General features: G+C 41.3%; 1 protein-coding gene across 1 annotated transcript in view; it reads left to right on the forward strand.

Annotated features, from left to right (window-relative positions):
* LOC148477523 (contactin-associated protein-like 2) overlaps positions 1-17634 on the forward strand; it is a 1966667-nt gene that overhangs the window by 1102298 nt on the left and 846735 nt on the right. The gene's annotated exons all lie outside the window — the stretch shown is intronic.

Here is a 17634-nt window from a genome sequence, read left to right on the forward strand (position 1 = left end):
ACTTCCAGGTATACCCCATACATCATAAAGCGGGCAGTATCAATGTATACTGTGTACCAAGATTTATTCACGATATCAGAAACCTCGATCGATGCACACAGATGGCTCTTGATATCTACAACCTGCGATCTTGTATAGCCAGATGGTCCATTCTTTTTATGCACAGTCATCGGTGCATCTTAGTTCTCATCTGTGAGCTTTCAGACTGTCAACAAGTTTATGTAAGCCTCAAAAACACATTTATATAATCACTTTACTTTTTTGCATCTTGCCCTCTTGGAAGTTAAAAATAAATAATAAAAGCTATTTGAATTTTCTATATGCAAACTTTTATTAATTTAAAACTTATTTTTCCTAGTTCAGATATATGTATTCTTATTGCCTATTAATATTGTATCACTTAAGATCATTGCAGGATAATGCCTTTGGGCCTGTTTCAGCAAGGAACGCAGTTGCTAATAAGCAATCAGCCAATTGTTGCGTACTGTTCATGCGTACGCATCGCAGTGCACGTGCGCCATTGCGATCGGGACTGCGACCGCAGAGGCTAAGCAGACTCATTGCAGAGGAAGTGCCGTTTGTGGGTGTGAGGGGGTGTTCTGGCGAACGCAGGTGTGCCAGTGAGTTTGATCGCCATTGCAGGGGCATGCATAAATTATCCACTGCGATGCCATATGCAGCCTAAGGCCTGATAGAGTGTGTGAAAGTTAGCAATTTCTGAGTAAGGTCAGGGCTTGTGTAAGTGTGCATGAAGCTGCGATGGTACTCGTTTGTACCGATGGTCTTGTTAAACAATACGGATGTACAGGCGCGCTGAAAGCAGCGCTGGCTCTGGGTGAAGGGGGTGTGGCCTAAACATGGGAGGCGTGGCCACATCCCCTTAGGGGGGAAAGATTTTTGTGCTGGGGAGGGGGGCGATGTGAACTCCTCAGCCCGGCACATAGCCAGTGGGGGTGCAATCGCTCCCCCCATAGCCATAGGAGCGTGGGAGGGGCGGCGCCAGGTCCCTCCAGCAAGCCCAGGCACGGGTAATTAGTACCTATTCCCCCCCTCTCAGCTCCCGTGCGGATGTGTGTAAGGTAAAGTGGGAATCCTTATGTAGTGCAGCTGCAGCATTGCGATCACAATGAATTAGCATACTATTGCAGTTGAACAGCCTGTGTAATTGCTATTGCATTCACAGGTGCGTTCCATAGTGAATCAAGCCCTTTGCTCATAATATAAGGGAAATTATATTTTCTTCTTACCAATTTAAATAATGGACACTTTACTAGGGTATTTTGTGGATAAATACATGTTAAATTGCCCAAAGATCTGATTTGCTAATAATCATGGTACAAGCAGACAAGCAAAATTTAAAATGTGCATACACAAAGGTTCTCATATTTCATCAAATGCATCTTGTTGAAACCACATAAAGTAGAGAAAAAATGCCTCCCTGGAGCAATGTAGTGTCAGTGTGGCTACAAAGTAAAATATTTGACAGGAAAGTTTCACAGTTTGACAGGAGTGTCACATACAGTAATTACTCTATGCTGTTATGAACATTTTAATTTTCACTTTGGCTACAAGCTATTTTATTCCATGTTTTCAGGAATGATGGCAATAAGTGTTTTGATTTTAGTCAAAATTCACCTACAATCTGTGAATATAAAGTGAAATATTTTATCCATTAATCATAATGTGTACAAGCAATATGTAGTTCAAAATAATGATTAATTGCGAGACATGTAAAATTACAATAGATTATTTGTTGCGGTCGTCAAAATGACAGTTCCAAAATCATAAGATAAGCTTGTGAGCTGATCCCTCTTACTTCTTTGTCTATCTGTTATTATTCAGTACCAGGGGCGTTTCAAGAGAGAAGGGGGCCCGTGAGCAGTCTCCGTCCAGGGCCCCCTCGTCTCTCTCCAGCGGCTGGCAGTGGACTGAGTGCAGCGCCGCAGCGGTAGACTCTGAGCACTCGTTTGAGTCTACAGCACATGCGCAGGTCACCGCAAATAAAAATGGCACGGAAGCCATTTTCCCAGTGCTTTCTGTACTGCTCATGTACAAAATGCCTGGAAAATGGATGCGGCGGACATTTTAGATGCATTTTTTACATCGCTGACACTGGCGCTGACGTGGGACTCCGGAGTGATAAGTATAATATGGGTGAATGGTATGCGGTGTGGGCCCTCCTGGACCGCACACCCTGCACCCATTTTAAATACACCCCTGTTCAGTACTCTGATTGTTTTGTTACTGTATTTGTCACCAATATGTAATGTGCTATGTTGTATGCTGGTACTTTATATTATATATATATACATATATATATATATATATATATATATATATATATATATATACATATACAGGTTGAGTCTCCCATATCCAAATATTCCGAAATACGGAATATTCCGAATTACGGAATATTTTTAGTATGACAGAGAATGTGAAACCTTTGCTTTCAAATGGTTCAATGTACACAAACTTTTTTTAAAGCACAAAATCATTAAAATACAGTATACAATAACCTTCAGGCTGTGTGTATAAAGTGTATATGAAACATAAATGAATTTCATGTATGTACACAACTTTTTTTTGATGCTCAAGATTATTAAAAATATTGTATAAAATGACCTGCAGGCTGTGTGTATAAGGTGTATATAGAACATAAATGCATTCTGTGTTTAGTTTTGGGTCCTATAACAAAGATATTTCATTATAGTATGCAAATATTCCAAAATACAGAATATTCCGATATCCAAAATACCCCTGGTCCCAAGCATTTTGGATTTGGGAGACTCAACCTGTATATATATATATATATTTATTTATATATGTGGTGCTTGTGAACGCTTCAGAATTTTCTATATTTCTGCTGGAATTTGGCCTAAAACTACCTCAGATTTTCACACGAGCCCTAAAAGTAGATAAAGAGAACCAAATCAAACAAATGAGACAATCAAATTAGACATGATTATTAAGAAAATTATCCAATATCACATATCTATGAGTGGCAAAGGTATGTGAAACTTTGCTTTCAGTATCTGGTATAATCCCCTTGTGCAGTAATGTCTGCTACTGCCCAGTGGCGTAACTTCATCCCAGGTGCCCGGAGGCAAGATAAATGTTGGTGCCCCCCCCCACAAATTAAAATGTACCACCCCACAGCACCTATGTCAGCCCCAGCTATCGCCCCCCTATGCTGTTCCTCCAGTAGTGGTCCCCCTGTAGAGTACCCTCTGTAGAGGTTCCCCTATGCAGTGCCGCCTATGTAGTGCCCCCAGTAATGGTCCCCCTATGCAGTACCTCCAGTAGTTGTCCCCCTTTGCAGTGACCCAGTAGTAAGGGCCCCTGTAGTAAGCCCCCTGTAGTAAGCCCCCAGTAATGCCCCCTGTAGTAAGCACCCAGTAATGCCCCCTGTAGTAAGCCCCCTGTAGAAAGCCCCCAGTAATGCCCCCTGTAGTAAGCCCCCATAATGCCCCCTGTAGTAAGCCCTCTGTAATGCCCCCTGTAGTAAGCTCCCTGTAATGCCCCCAGTAGTAACCCCCCATTATGCCCCCTGTAGTGCTCCCAGTAGTGCCCCCTGTAGTGCTCCCAGTAATGCCCCGTGTAGTGCTCCCAGTAATGCCCCCTGTAGTGAGCCCCCTCCGCGAGTGCACACACATACAAAAAAAAAAAACAATACTTACCTGAAACCCCGCTCCAGTGCTGCTGGCTTCTGTCCCCGGCGCTTGCTCCTCGGAACTATGGGAGTGACGTCATGACGTCACTCCCATAATGCATTGCAGGACCCGGAAGCGGAGCGCTGGTAACACACTCAGCAGGCACCCGGCAAATAGGGGGTACGACCGCACCCCCCTATTGATGCAGTTCAAGGTGGAGCGCCGATCAGCGGCGCTCCATCTCCATAGCAGTGCCCGGAACGGCCCGGGGGACAATGGAGCCAGGTGTCCACTTAAGGGCTGGAGCCCAGCGGCAAATGACTCCATTGTCTCCGGGAGTTCCGCCACTGCTACTGCCTGTGAGGGTAACGGGGCCATAGTTGTTTTGATAGCTTCCACAACCTTCCCATAGGTGACCGGGGAATCAGAATTATGGCATACCTGTGTATGGGAGAGGGAGTCATCAGCAACCGCCCTCTTGGGCAGCGGGGTAGTGTCAGCAGCGACATGTTGTTTGCAGCCCTGCGCTTTTCCTGACATGGGGGATGTGGATCGGACAGTGGGGGAGATTGGAGGTAGTGCTCCATCTCACAGTAAGTAACGGGAGCGGCCAATACTCAGCGGGGGCCCGGAGAGATAATAGAGGCTGAAAACAGCCTTGTAAAACTGTTTAATCGGCTGGTGGGGATGGAGCTAAGGGAACGAGTGTCCTCACTCCATCTAACCCACAACCAGAAGCCCCCATATCACCCTAGTTATGGCCCTGATCAGAGGACAGGCGCTGTTCTAGAAATAAGGTGTGTCTTCTATAGTTATTGGCAAGCGATAAGTTGCTCCACCACAGTAATGAGAGAGTGAAAATAAAAAATGTAATACACATAAAATTTTGTTTCTGCGTAAAATTAATAAGCAGTTTTTAAGCAAATTTTTTAAAATTAAATATTTCTTAGAAAACTTACTAAGTGATGAAATATAATATTTCTATTAAGTCCAAACAGAAAGCAAAATATCCATTCACATAGACCTAAATTCAAACATTTGAAACATTTGTAAATATGTATTTAAGCAATCCAAATTTACCAATATCATACCAACATATTTTATTCAACATTTGTAGTCAGTAGACAATGTAAAATGATAGTCAATTTTGACTATTTTTGACACTGTACATATGTTTTTGCTTGTGTGTGATGAAAGGCAATTACATGAATCATTAATACATTGCATATAAATTTACACAAATGCATTTTCTCCAGTTTTTTTGCAAGTGCTGTTCCTTACGGTTCTTTTTGGGAAACAAAATACATTCTACTATACCTTTGTTTGGGAACCTTGGTAATATTTGAATATGCCATTAGTAATTGACCAAAGACGATCACATACTTAATGTCTATAAACAGGATCATGTGAGACTCCAACTCTCCTTCTGATTCATCATGTCTGTAAATATAACCTGCCCTCTGGTGACTGCTGTCCGATGATGGTAGCAGATGCAGAAGTAAATGTAATTAGTTCACAGATTAATTAAATTCACTACTGCTCCTTCTGTCTGCCCAATTTATGTATAAACAGTCACTGCTGGGCAGGGAATGGAAGTGCTTCGTCCTGGCTAACAGCTGTGGTGGTTGATGCTCTCCAGATTCTCCTGGAGGAACAGCAGCACTATAAATTCTTCTCTGAGGAGCTGTATAGATAAAGCACAACTCTGAAATCACAAGAGTATTAACCTTGCCCACTTGATGAAAACTTATTGCAGTGTGGCAAGGTGAGATTGGAAAATGGCTTATTCTATGGCCCAGATCACTCGTTACTAAACTTTAATGGTGCTCCGACCAAACAGCTCCTAACTGTCTTTTTTAAACACATGACAGTTAGGAGCTGATTGGTTGGAGCACCATTTAAGATTATTAATGACTGATAACAAGAATATCCCTTGATGATAAATATAGGTCTATATGACTGGTGATCAGTTGCTCTCCTTGACCAAAGGAACAGTGGGCCTCATTCAGACCCACTCCCAAGCGGCTGTCCGCTCGCAAGTGGGTCGATGGTGTACACTGCGCGTGCGCGACGGAGGGAGCTCCGTCGTGCGCATGCGCCAGACGCGACGAGCGAAGGACTTTCCTTCACTCGTTGTGTCTGATCAAAGAGGGCGTGCTGTCGATGTTGATTGACAGCACGCCCCCTTTGGTGGGCGTGCCGGGGGCGTGCCTCCCAGACGGAGGCGTTCCCAAGGGAACGCCTACCGTCAGAAGTCGGCCCCACTGACATCACTAGTGATGTCAGTGGGAGTGATTTTGGCTCTGATAGAGCCAAAATCACTCCAGGGCTTGTGGTCGAAAAACCCGACCACAGGCTTCTGGTCGCACTGGCGATGGTCATGATGGTCAAGACCATCGCGACCATCATCCTGCACGCTCGTATGTGCTGTGGGTGGTGACCCACAGCCAGGGTTGGACTGGCCCACAGGGGTACAGGGGAAATCCCCGGTGGGCCCTACTGCCTAAGGGCCCACCCCCTCTTCAAGGTGTCAAGTTCCAGACCTCAAATTATACATTGTTACTCTATTAGATGGTCAGTTATCTGGTGGAGCAGTACCACTGATCAATATGGGTGATTGGTCCCCTTCTATAGAATCTACACCAGACATTGATTAGCCAAGCATTTTGAGTGACTAGCCACACCCCCTCTGATGGATAACCACACCCCTTCAGCATGGGCCCCTACCACTGCATTCCCCGACGGGCCCTTCATGCCCCAGTCCGACACTGCCCACAGCTATACGAGCGTCCAGGAGGACGCTCCATTTTTATGGAGGACGGCCCTCATTCAGAGCGTGCGCTCTGCTCAGAGCGTACGGCTCTGAATGAGGGCCAGAGCTTCCTTTTGTAAAAGTTAGAGGAACACATAGCTGTAGTTCTCTCCAGTGACATTTGTTATGCTTAATTACAAATAATTAAGATCTGTAATTGTAATCCTCCACATATCAAAATGATACAATGATATGTAGTGCGCCATAAAATTGAAGTAGCTTATTTTGCAAATATTATAGCTGAACACATTATTTATTTTAGAAAGTGATGCACTAGTATGAGGGAAATTATGCACTTTCTAATTGCAACAAATTATATTTGTATTACTCAATTATTATGGATAGTTGACTGCCTTACATAGATGGAGAATCTGCAGACAAGTGTTACAGTAGCTATACCCTATCAGCCATTGTATTCAGCAAACAATCAGACATTCTGTAAGGTAAGAGTAGAGCAAAGTTCCTGTTAAACTTTATAGGAATCAAATTTTGCTGTGAAATACGCTGTTTTTCATGGGTACAATCAGGGGCACCAAGAGGGGGGAAGCAGGTATTAATTACCTGGGTCCGGGTTTCATGGAGGGGCTCGACTGGGGCACAGGTCCTCCCTTATCTGTCAGTGGCAGTGTCTCCTGAGCCCAGCACATGCTGCAGTGTGACCAGGTAGGCTGCTGCCACTGATCCCCAGCAGGGGTCTCCTCTGGCTGTACAGGTGGGGAACACGATCACGCTGCTCACGCCTCCTCCCCTGGATTTGCCACTGGCTGTGGGGTGCACCACGCCCCCCTGTGGACTGCGCTACTTTGCTTCACGAAGCATAAAATATGTTTTTTAAGGAGACATGGCCATACCTATTTACATTATGCTATGCCCCAACCCCCTATTCCCCAGGCCCAGCAAAGCTCACTACGGCCCTAAGTACAATGCTGCTTTTGAAAAAATATATTTTTTGTTTTGTAATTTTTAGTTTTTAAATAGTGTTGGGAAAATTACAGTCAGATCATTCTGTGTTTTTTTAGAGTGGACATAGGGGATTATTTATGAAACAGTAAAATACCTCTCTCTGGCATTTCACAGGAGAAAGAGCTTTTCTCACCTCTCAAGTTATCATAAGGTTATTGCAGAGAATCAGAGATTTCTCCTGTGCTCACCTATTTAGCACTGTTTTCCTCCATCCCCATACATCTCTATGGGGACTGCGGCTTAATGCAATTCATTAAGTGATGACAAGTTTTGCTTTTTGTCACTGGGTAACGGCAGCTTGAGACGGCATTACCTAGCAACGGGGGACCCATGAAGCCAGGATGGCTATGCTTCTTCCCCGCCAGGTCAAGCTATTGTGTGCATTTGCGGCATTAGGCTGCTGGCACAAAGGGGAAATTCTTCCTTCTGTAGCCCTGGAATGGTAAATACAACAGCAACTTTAATCTGTATATGTGTGAGAAGTGGTGATACAGATTGTTAGAGCTTGTAATTGGTGAATCGACCCTTCAGCCTTTAAACACTTTCTATTTAAAAAAAATAAACATAACCTTTACCCACTTATTTTATACAGAAGTGGGTAAAGGTTATATTTCAGACCAAAAGAAGCATACACTGAGAAAGTAAGAATGCAGTATTTATCATTGGAAGCCATTACTCTGACTTTGAGATAGTTTTCTTTATTTAAATAAAGAGAATCGCTTGTTCCATGGCTATTTTTCAAGTTTGAAAATGACAATGTCATTACTATGAGTCAACTTCTGCTAAAGCGATATTAAACTGTGCTCTTGGGTAACAAATGGAACAACAATACTGTCACACTATCATGTGTCATCAAGCTTATAAATACTCTATGGAAACTTTGAAAGATAACATCTGACATAGCTCTTTGAAGTGCTTTAAAAAGCAGTAGAACATGGATCACAATTCTGAGCATGTTTGCATGTTACTGTACATATATCATTTTGAAAACCTGAAGTTGCTCTCCATTTTACAGTTAGGTATACAAAATACAAGTTACTTTCACTTAAAATAAATACAGGATATATCCACATTGAAACACATTGTTTGCATTAATTATATTATATCTAAATAATAAATATGCATATTTTCAAAACAACACAATACTTATGGCTGTCAGTTTTGGAGCTACAGCATTGCCTCACCTTCTATGGAGTAATAACTTTGCTTTTGATAAAAGACACTTAATGTACTGTCTGGCCCTCCCTGTCCCATAATAAATCATATAGTGTTACCTTCTCTGCAGTAGTTTGTTAGTGACAGGGAGGCACATTTTACCATGTTTGTCTTGAGAGCTAGAACATATTTTAATTAGAGATGTGCGGGTTCGGTTTTACTTGGTTATTTTCGCCACATTAGTACAAGTTCGGATTAGTTCGAATTTATCTTATTGGCTATCCAAAAGACGTGAGAGCCGGATAGCCAATAAGATAAATCCGACCTAATCCGAACTTGCGCTAATGTGGCGTAAAGAACAGAGTAAAACTGAACCCGCACATCTCTAATTTTAATATTATAATATATTACTATGCAAAATATATTTTGTTTCCTCCATTTAACTCTTGAACGACACAAATATAGACTTTAATAGTATTACAACATGAATTTTAATATATTAGATTATCAATCCTGTTTAATTGTACATGAAATACTATCAACTATACCATGTGCTGCATCTTTGTTGCTTTTTTTGTACTTCGCTCTCTACTGTTTATTAAGAACATGAAAAGGACCATTTATTTCCCTTAACTTTTCTGTGAAGACTGTATTATCATCATAAGTACGACTCACAAAATGGCTTCTCTCTGCTAAATCGAGGCAACACTTTAAGGGGCACTTGATCACCTCTCAACAATGGGAAAATAAATAAGAACACAGAATGTATATAATAATAATAGAAAATTGTTTGGATAACACATTTGGTAGTGTATACTTTATAATTACATAAATGTAATGCATAGGCTCATAAATGATGCAGAATGCTAGAATAATTGGGATAAGACATAGTAAATGCTCTGCATTCATGCACATGATCAATCATTTAATCTTCTGTTTATTTAGACACCCTTCCCAACCAATATAAATATACAATTCATGAAGCACATAAAATGATCTCTTATTATAGGCGAGCATCACCTTACTAAGGAAATGCAATTTTGAATCCAGCTACTAATGTCCAGTAGTCAAACAGAGAAGAATCTTCTTTCAATTTATGTAATAGTAGTAACTTGCCGCTGATTTGGGACTTTAGAACAAGCCATATCCTTTGTAATAAATGTCTCTTAATAAATTGAAAAGCATTGTGCTGTACTGTGGCTTTATCAGAAGTGCAGAATGTAATAAGGGAGATTTGAAAACCTAATCCATTAGAACAGAAGAAAGAGGCAATGCTTGCTAGTTTCTCAGAGAAAACCAAGAATTCTCCTTATAACTAATCATTGCTTGTTTTTGCCTTATTAAAACATTTGTCTTAATTCCTATTCCTGCTTGGAATAGAGAATTTAACTGCTTGCCTTTTTCTTCTGCGGATAGAAAGCTGTGAATGTAATAACAGCAAAGGCTTGTTATTAATTGGAGGCTAATTGTGTTTGCTGTTCATTATAAAAAAAGTGATGTCAACCCAGGCCTTATGTGCAGTGATGAATAAAGCATTGTTTTAGAATAATCATAGATATTCATTAGGGACATAATGGCAGTTGCTGACATTAAAGTAGTTTTAACATATGTACCTATAATAAATTTAATAATAAAGAGATTGATCAATTTCCTTTACTACATGGGTATGTATCAATTGCTCACGCAGATATTTCATTAGCATATTACACTGACCTGTTGAGTCAGAGCACATCACATAAGTCACACCACCTACCACAGAGGGTTCTATAAATTATTTTGATGATAAGTTTTAACTCTGAATACCCAGTATAATATAATTTATAGGACACAGCTTAGATGCTTTACCCAGGCATGGCACTTTGAGTTGCACACAATAATTCTATTATGAATGGGGCCATTGTGGAATGTACAGCGTAGTTTAACCTGTATAGTGTACAACCAAATTGCTGGTACACACATTACTCCAAAACACTGCTTTGGGCCTCATCACAGATTTGAATGCTTATGGGTTCACCATTGGTTGTGTACAGTACATGGACTTGTATGTGAGCTCTATGAGTTAAGTTTGATCCTTGGTCTTGTAATTTAAATCAGACTTTCATACACATACTGCATATTCGTGCAAATTAGCAACACAAAAAATAAAAGAAGTTCAAGCTTACCTGGAATCATCTCTTTACTTCCTCCCTTGGGTGAATATGAATTCCAAAAATGACCTGTGTAGAGGGATCTTACAATCTGTGTATTTGTCTGTATTTTTTTCCTATTTTACTTAGATAATGACCACATCCAAAGATAATCAGGATTGGGGAATATGGCCATAACAGTAAAGACACAAATAGAGTGTAATAGATTTTTTTTTCATTAAAAAAAGCCTTTAATAATTCAAAAAATAACATAATGTGTACACATAAATTAATAAGGAAGAAAATATCTCATTGTTTCTTTAAATATTTACAGCTATCCATAAATATCAAATAGTGTCCAGAAAAAAAAACCAGTCCATTTATCCTTTAGACTTCATCAGACCCTGTGGAGCAGATTTGCTAAGCTTCTAAAAATGAAAAGTAATGGTATTGCCCATAGCAACCAATCAGTTTGTATCTATCATTTCTCTATTGCATCCTATAAAATGATAGACATCATCTGATAGGTTGCTATGGGCAACACCACCACTTGTCTGTTTTAGAAGTTTTAGAAAATCTACCCCAGTTATTAAAATTTGTGTGTAAGTTGCTACACCTGGGGCATGGACTCCAGACTCAATTTATACAATACAAGAGAATGGCCAAGCAGACACTATATGCAAATCATGTTACTAACAATGTCAGTTGCACTTTTGGTTTTTAATACCAACACTATGCTGAATGGGCACCCGAATTCTCCTTCCCTGAACTCTCATCCACCCTCCTTTCTTGCATATATAACTGTTTTTCTTATACCTCTGCTTGGATGTCACAGTACAATTTTGAACTCAATATGTCTGAAATGGAAATTTGTTTCTTTCTCTACACATGTCCCCTTCTCTCACTCTTCATCGATAACACTAACCTGTTCTCTGTAACTCAAGTCAGTAAACTCTCCTTCACATCTCACATTCAGTTCCTCTACAAAATCCTGCCACTTCCTCTTATAAAGTCCTCATTCACCCCACTACCCCCTACTGCTACAACTTCAGCACACTCAATCCTGCTCACTCTGCCCTTCCAAAGAATGATGTTGTCCATCCCCATTGATTACTTCTTCATATTCCCACCTCCAAGATGTCTCCGGTGTTACACTTCAAATTTTGAACTCACTCCCATGTGCAATCAGACAATCCAATAATCTCCAAGTCAAAATCTACCAGTCCTCTATCCTAACACATCCCATTCTCACCTATTACATGCAAAGTTTTCTTCTAGATTTTAAGTTTATTCTAGATTTTTAGTTCATGCAGGCAGAACCTTTTCTAACTGTTTCCTGTCCACTTATACATCCTGTCCAGGTAGCCTGATCTCTACATCTCCTCCTGCTGGGCTTCTTGCTCTGTTTGTATGGCTCATAATGGTTTGCTCCCAGCTTGTACCTGTCCCCAGTTCTGTTCTATCTACCTCATTGTAAAATTGCTCTAATCCCCACCATATAATGTTGCAGACCTTTCTTTTCTTTTCTTATAAATAAATGAGAATAATATATATAATATATTTTTTTAAAGCGTAAACTTTAATTATTTTACTATATTCCATATTCCCTATACTTTACATAGTGTAGGAGAAAAGTGGAAAACTTGCTGAATATCCCCCATTTTCAATTGCAGTTGCAGCCCCAATAGATTTACCATGCTCTGAAATACAGAGCATTCCAGAGTTTGGCCCTGTAGCTAATGCCATCTGAGCACCTATGGGCTACGGATCACACAATTTATTGGTAGAGGAATCCATAAGATCCTGCCCCAGTAATGGGCAATCCACATGCACAGTCTGATGATCATGCATGTGATTTGCCAAGCTGTGGAATTCAAAGCATTCCAGAGTTTGGCCCTGACAGCTGACACAATCTTAGATGGCGTAAGCCATTGTAGCCTATGGCTCACATCACACAATTTATCAGGAGAGGGATCTGGGGGATCCCTTCCCAGGATCACTTTAATTTTTTAATATATCAAAGGGATGGGCTCCAATCAGAGCCCCTATCCCTGCCTTTGTTTCTTTATACATCCTGGCAGTACATAATTTCTTATTATGACGATAAGCAGTGATAAGAAATTATAATTATACAGTATAATAAATATATAAATATATAATGAAGAACACTTTAGGCTCTACTGTAAAATCTAATATGTGAAGAATTCAACAGAGTTTCTTGCAAAAAGAAATGCACATGGAAGTATGCCAAGGGGTAAATTTACTAAGCATCACTTTTCAAAGTTGCTGTATCTTCTGCAGTTTTTGCCACTGGATTTATAGGCAATAATATATAGAAGTTTTATAAGGTTACAGCCAAGCAGCTCCTAACTGCCATGTCCAACCTGCTGAGAAGCAAATATAGGAGTCTATTTACTAAGCTTTGTTAGGAGATAAAGTGAACGGTGATAAGGTACCAGCCAATCAGCTCCTAACTACCATGTCACAGGCTGTGTTTGCAAAATGGCAGTTAGGAGCTGATTGGCTGGTACCTTATCACCTTTCACTTTATCTCCTAACACAGCTTAGTAAATAGACCCCATAGTCTGTAATAAAATTAATTGCTTGTGTGAGGGGTTCCTCGATACTCAATGTGCCTTACCTTTACTGACAGGTATATTTTATAAAGACCCATTTTCAGAATGTGATATCAATATTCACCAAACATAAGAATTAATGTTTTCTGATAACTTTATGGATATTACAGTTAACAGAGAAGTTCTGTGACCTTCTAAAATTGTGATTTTTAATATCTATAATTGTTTGCCATATGGGATGCAGTGCCCAAGTTTCCTAACAAACAGAGAAGTGTTGACATCAGAACTCAATGATTATAAGTAATGACATCAAAACTCATGGTTATATGTATACAGCACTTTATATCTATATTATCACTTTTCTATGATAAAGTATTTTTGTTAATGTTATGTGATTTGTATTGCTTACAATATTTTATTCAACTATTGCTCAATACAAATATCTAAATATATATGCTCTTAGTAAAATTATTCTATACCAGAAGTTTGTAAGTTAACATGATTTTTTTTCCAGCATGCTGTTCTATCTCATTCATAAATTCTCAGATGGCTGTGAAACATGTATTGCTCAGTGCACTAAAATTCAAGTGATTTGTGACATGGTTGGTACCTGGTGGGCATGTAGCAATAAATTTCCACCAATACTGAAGGTTAAACATCCCTGTGAGTAAAGTTATTTTACACGAGAATAATACGATGATGATAGGTCAGATTATTTTGCGTTATTAGAAATTAGCACAGATACAGTATGGGTATATGCCATCTTGTTATAATATATGTAACATTTTATGTTAGCTATCATATTTTGGGCACCAACAATTCAGACTGTTTCGATAAAATTAGGATTAATGGGTATTATGAACATTTACAAAACATTTACTGAAATGAATGAGAAAGCATGCGCATTGGTTGTTTGCTGGCAGTCTGGTAATTGGAGTTTATCCCTAGGGGTTGGGTATGGGATCCCAATGGTCAGAATGCCAACAGTCAGTGTACCGACAATGGCATCCTGACAGTCAAAATCCTGTCAGATTTAGGCAAGTATAATAACCCTTATACTAACCCTCCCTCTAACCCTAATCCTCCCCTTCCGCAGCCTCACCATAACCCTCCCCCTAGTGTCTAACCCTCCCCCTAACCCTAACCCAAATCCTAACCCTCTCCATAATCCTAATATACTTACTTCCTCAATCTGTTAATATTCTGACAGTGGGGATGACGCTGTCGTCATTGTGACCGTTGACATTCTGACTGTCGGGATGCCGAATACATCCCATCTCTAGATTATACTATAAGTCTACAAAAAGATCCAATTAGGTGTATTGTAATATGCTGTAGAAGAAAGGGTTTAGGCCCATATTAATGAAAAGGAGATAAGTCATTTACAAGCAAAAATTGGTGTTGGAGATGATAGTGAAGGAAATCTTTAATAAAGATTTGGTAAAGATTGTTGGTAGCAGGGGATCATTACTAGAAAAAATACTTAATCACTTGAATAAAATAATATTTGCTCACTGAAATATATTTAATATTAAATAGGACCAATAAAGATGATCTTTACTGCAATAAGCAGTGTGAGAAAATATATCTTATACCCCTTTTACACCAGAGCAAAAACCTGGGTTTTTGCTGGGTCTACCCAGGTCGCAGCTCAGTGTAAAAGGGTCCCTGAAAAATAACCTGGGTCAAGTGACTCGGCAATCCAATCCAGGTAGCTACCAGGGTTGGACCCAGGATGGACCCCGGTAATGGTACGGTGTAAATGGCACAACCCATGTTATCCGACCTGGGTCATGCCTAAAATGAGCTGATTGGTGGCTGTGGAGCAGTCACCTCCCACTTTTTATGACCTCACAGGTTTAGGAGGGCAGACCTGGTTTCAGTGTGAACAGGGCTAACCTGGGAGTAACATAAATCGAAGGTGCAGTGTAAATGGGGTCTGACCTGGGTTTTTGGTGGAAAAGAGGAATTATAGAACTAGTAAATATGCCCCTTATTATTCTAGAGAACAGGTTGCACATTTGTAAACCACAGTTTCATCAAAATATTTTTTAATCTCCATCTGTTTTACATTTGATTACTGTTCACTTTGTTAGGTTTAAAAAGTCAAAAAATGTGGAAATTACAGTCATTATGATTCCTAAATTATCAGGTTTTAGGGGGAAATTCAACTAGCCGAGGTAAATTACCATGCACCAATTAATCCCCCGGGGCTATCCAATTATCTCCGAAGCGCAGCTGCCTGTGGCATTTATTGTTTTTTTGGGGGGGGACCTCAGCAGGCTCCAAAAAAATCCCCATTAATTAGTCTGTTTTCGGGAAGTTGTCTGTGAAAACACATAGGTCTGTAAACTTATCACGGATTCTATGTGTATTCACTGGAAAAAAGATCATGTTTTGGGTGCAAAATATGGTCTCTCATTGAATTGCCAGAAGCTAAAAAAAATTGGGAAAAGTCCAGTTTTTTGTGCCCAAAAAATTATAGGTGCTAATTGAATTCTCCCTTAATATACAAAAACATGTTTTATGAGAAATATAATATTAATGTGTCTGGCACAGTCTGGTACATATATGAAATAAAAATAATAAAATTGTTCTTCTATTATAAGTTTATTTAGCCAAAATAAAAGAAGATTTTTAGACTAGAAATACGGCATTATATAGAACAATGCAATATTAATTGCTCCGATGCTGTACGATAAAGTAAAGCTTATTTTCGATGCCACAAATTACTGTATGTTTTGATATATCCCCTAACTAATCTTATGCAAATGCAACAATTTTTTATAGAGATGAGCGGTTCGGATTCTGTGGAATCCGAACCGCACCGAACATTGGGGATCCGAGTCCACCCGAACCATTGGGGATCTGAGTCCACCTGAACCCGAACGGCGGCCGCCTGATGTCGGAGTCTCACTAGAGAATCCGACATCAGGGCTCCTATTGTGTAGGGCAGAGCGCTGTGATAGCGCTCTGCCCTACACAGACACAAACACACAGCCGCCAGCGGCAGCTGTGTGTTTGTTACAGCAGCCAATGAGAATCACACAGACTCTCATTGGCTGCTGCACGGAGGGATCCAGCTGGAACTCACACATGAGTTCCGTCTTCTGGCTCCCTCCTCAGCGTGTGACAGCAGAGCGGACGGCGCGGGAGCGGGGATACAGGTAAGTTCTTATTTTTTATTTTTTTTACTTGTGCAAGGGCCGGGGGCGCTACTGGGGGGGGGTCTGCTACTGGGGGGGTCTGCTACTGGGGGTGCGGGGGGGCCATACTACTGGGGGGGCCTGCTACTGGGGGGCTACACTACTGGGGGGGCTATACTACTGGGGGGGTCTGCTATTGGGGGGGGTCTGCTACTGGGGGTCCATACTACTGAGGGGCCTGCTACTGGGGGGGCTATACTACTTGGGGGGGGTCTGCTACTGGGGGGGTCTGCTACTGGGGGGGCCATACTACTGAGGGGCCTGCTACTGGGGAGGCCATACTACTGGGGGGGCCATACTACTGGGGGGGCTTACTACTACTGGGGGGGCTTACTACTACTGGGGGGGCATACTACTGGGGGGGCATACTACTACTAGGGGGGCATACTACAGGGGGGCCATACTACAGGGGGGCTACTACTGGGGCAGCCTACTACGGGGGGGGCTGCTACTGGGGCAGCCTACTACTGGGGGGGCATACTACTGGGGGGGCCATACTACTGGGGGGGCCATACTACTGGCGGGGCCTGCTAATGGGGGGCATACTACTGGGTGGCATGCTAATGGGGGGCATACTACTGGGGGGGCCTGCTAATGGGGGGCATACTACTGGGGGGCATTCTACTGGGGGCACTGCATAGGGGACCCTACTACTAAGGGGACTGCATAGGGGGCACCACTGCTGGGGGCATTGTGTAAGGGACACCGCTACTGTGGGCATTGTGTAAAAGGGGCACTACTGTGGGCATTGTGTAAAAGGGTTACTACTGTGGGCATTGTGTAAAAGGGGCACTACTGTGTGTCGTAACATAAATAAGAGACACTACTTTATGGTGTAATGTGAATCAGGCCCTATGTGCGGTGTAATGTGAATAATATTGTGCACTGTGACTCCTTGGGCCGTAGCCCACTATGTAAACAAGTACTGTGATTCTGCTGGCTGTACCCCACTGGGTGGGTGCACTACTTTTCATTTCTGCCACTGCTGTGTGGCAATGTGTCATAGATGTGCTTTATACTGTGGTGTCTGTGTCGTTGTGCCACTGCTTTGTCGCTTAGTAACCAGCCAGCTCACTGCAACCTTTGGCCAATAATGTTGAAAACAATATTATAAGCTGTGATATGGTCTAAATTGACTGGAAA

The sequence above is a fragment of the Taudactylus pleione genome, unplaced genomic scaffold, assembly GCF_031769625.1.
Source record: "Taudactylus pleione unplaced genomic scaffold, aTauple2 ptg000709l, whole genome shotgun sequence".
NCBI classification, from domain to species: domain Eukaryota; kingdom Metazoa; phylum Chordata; class Amphibia; order Anura; family Myobatrachidae; genus Taudactylus; species Taudactylus pleione.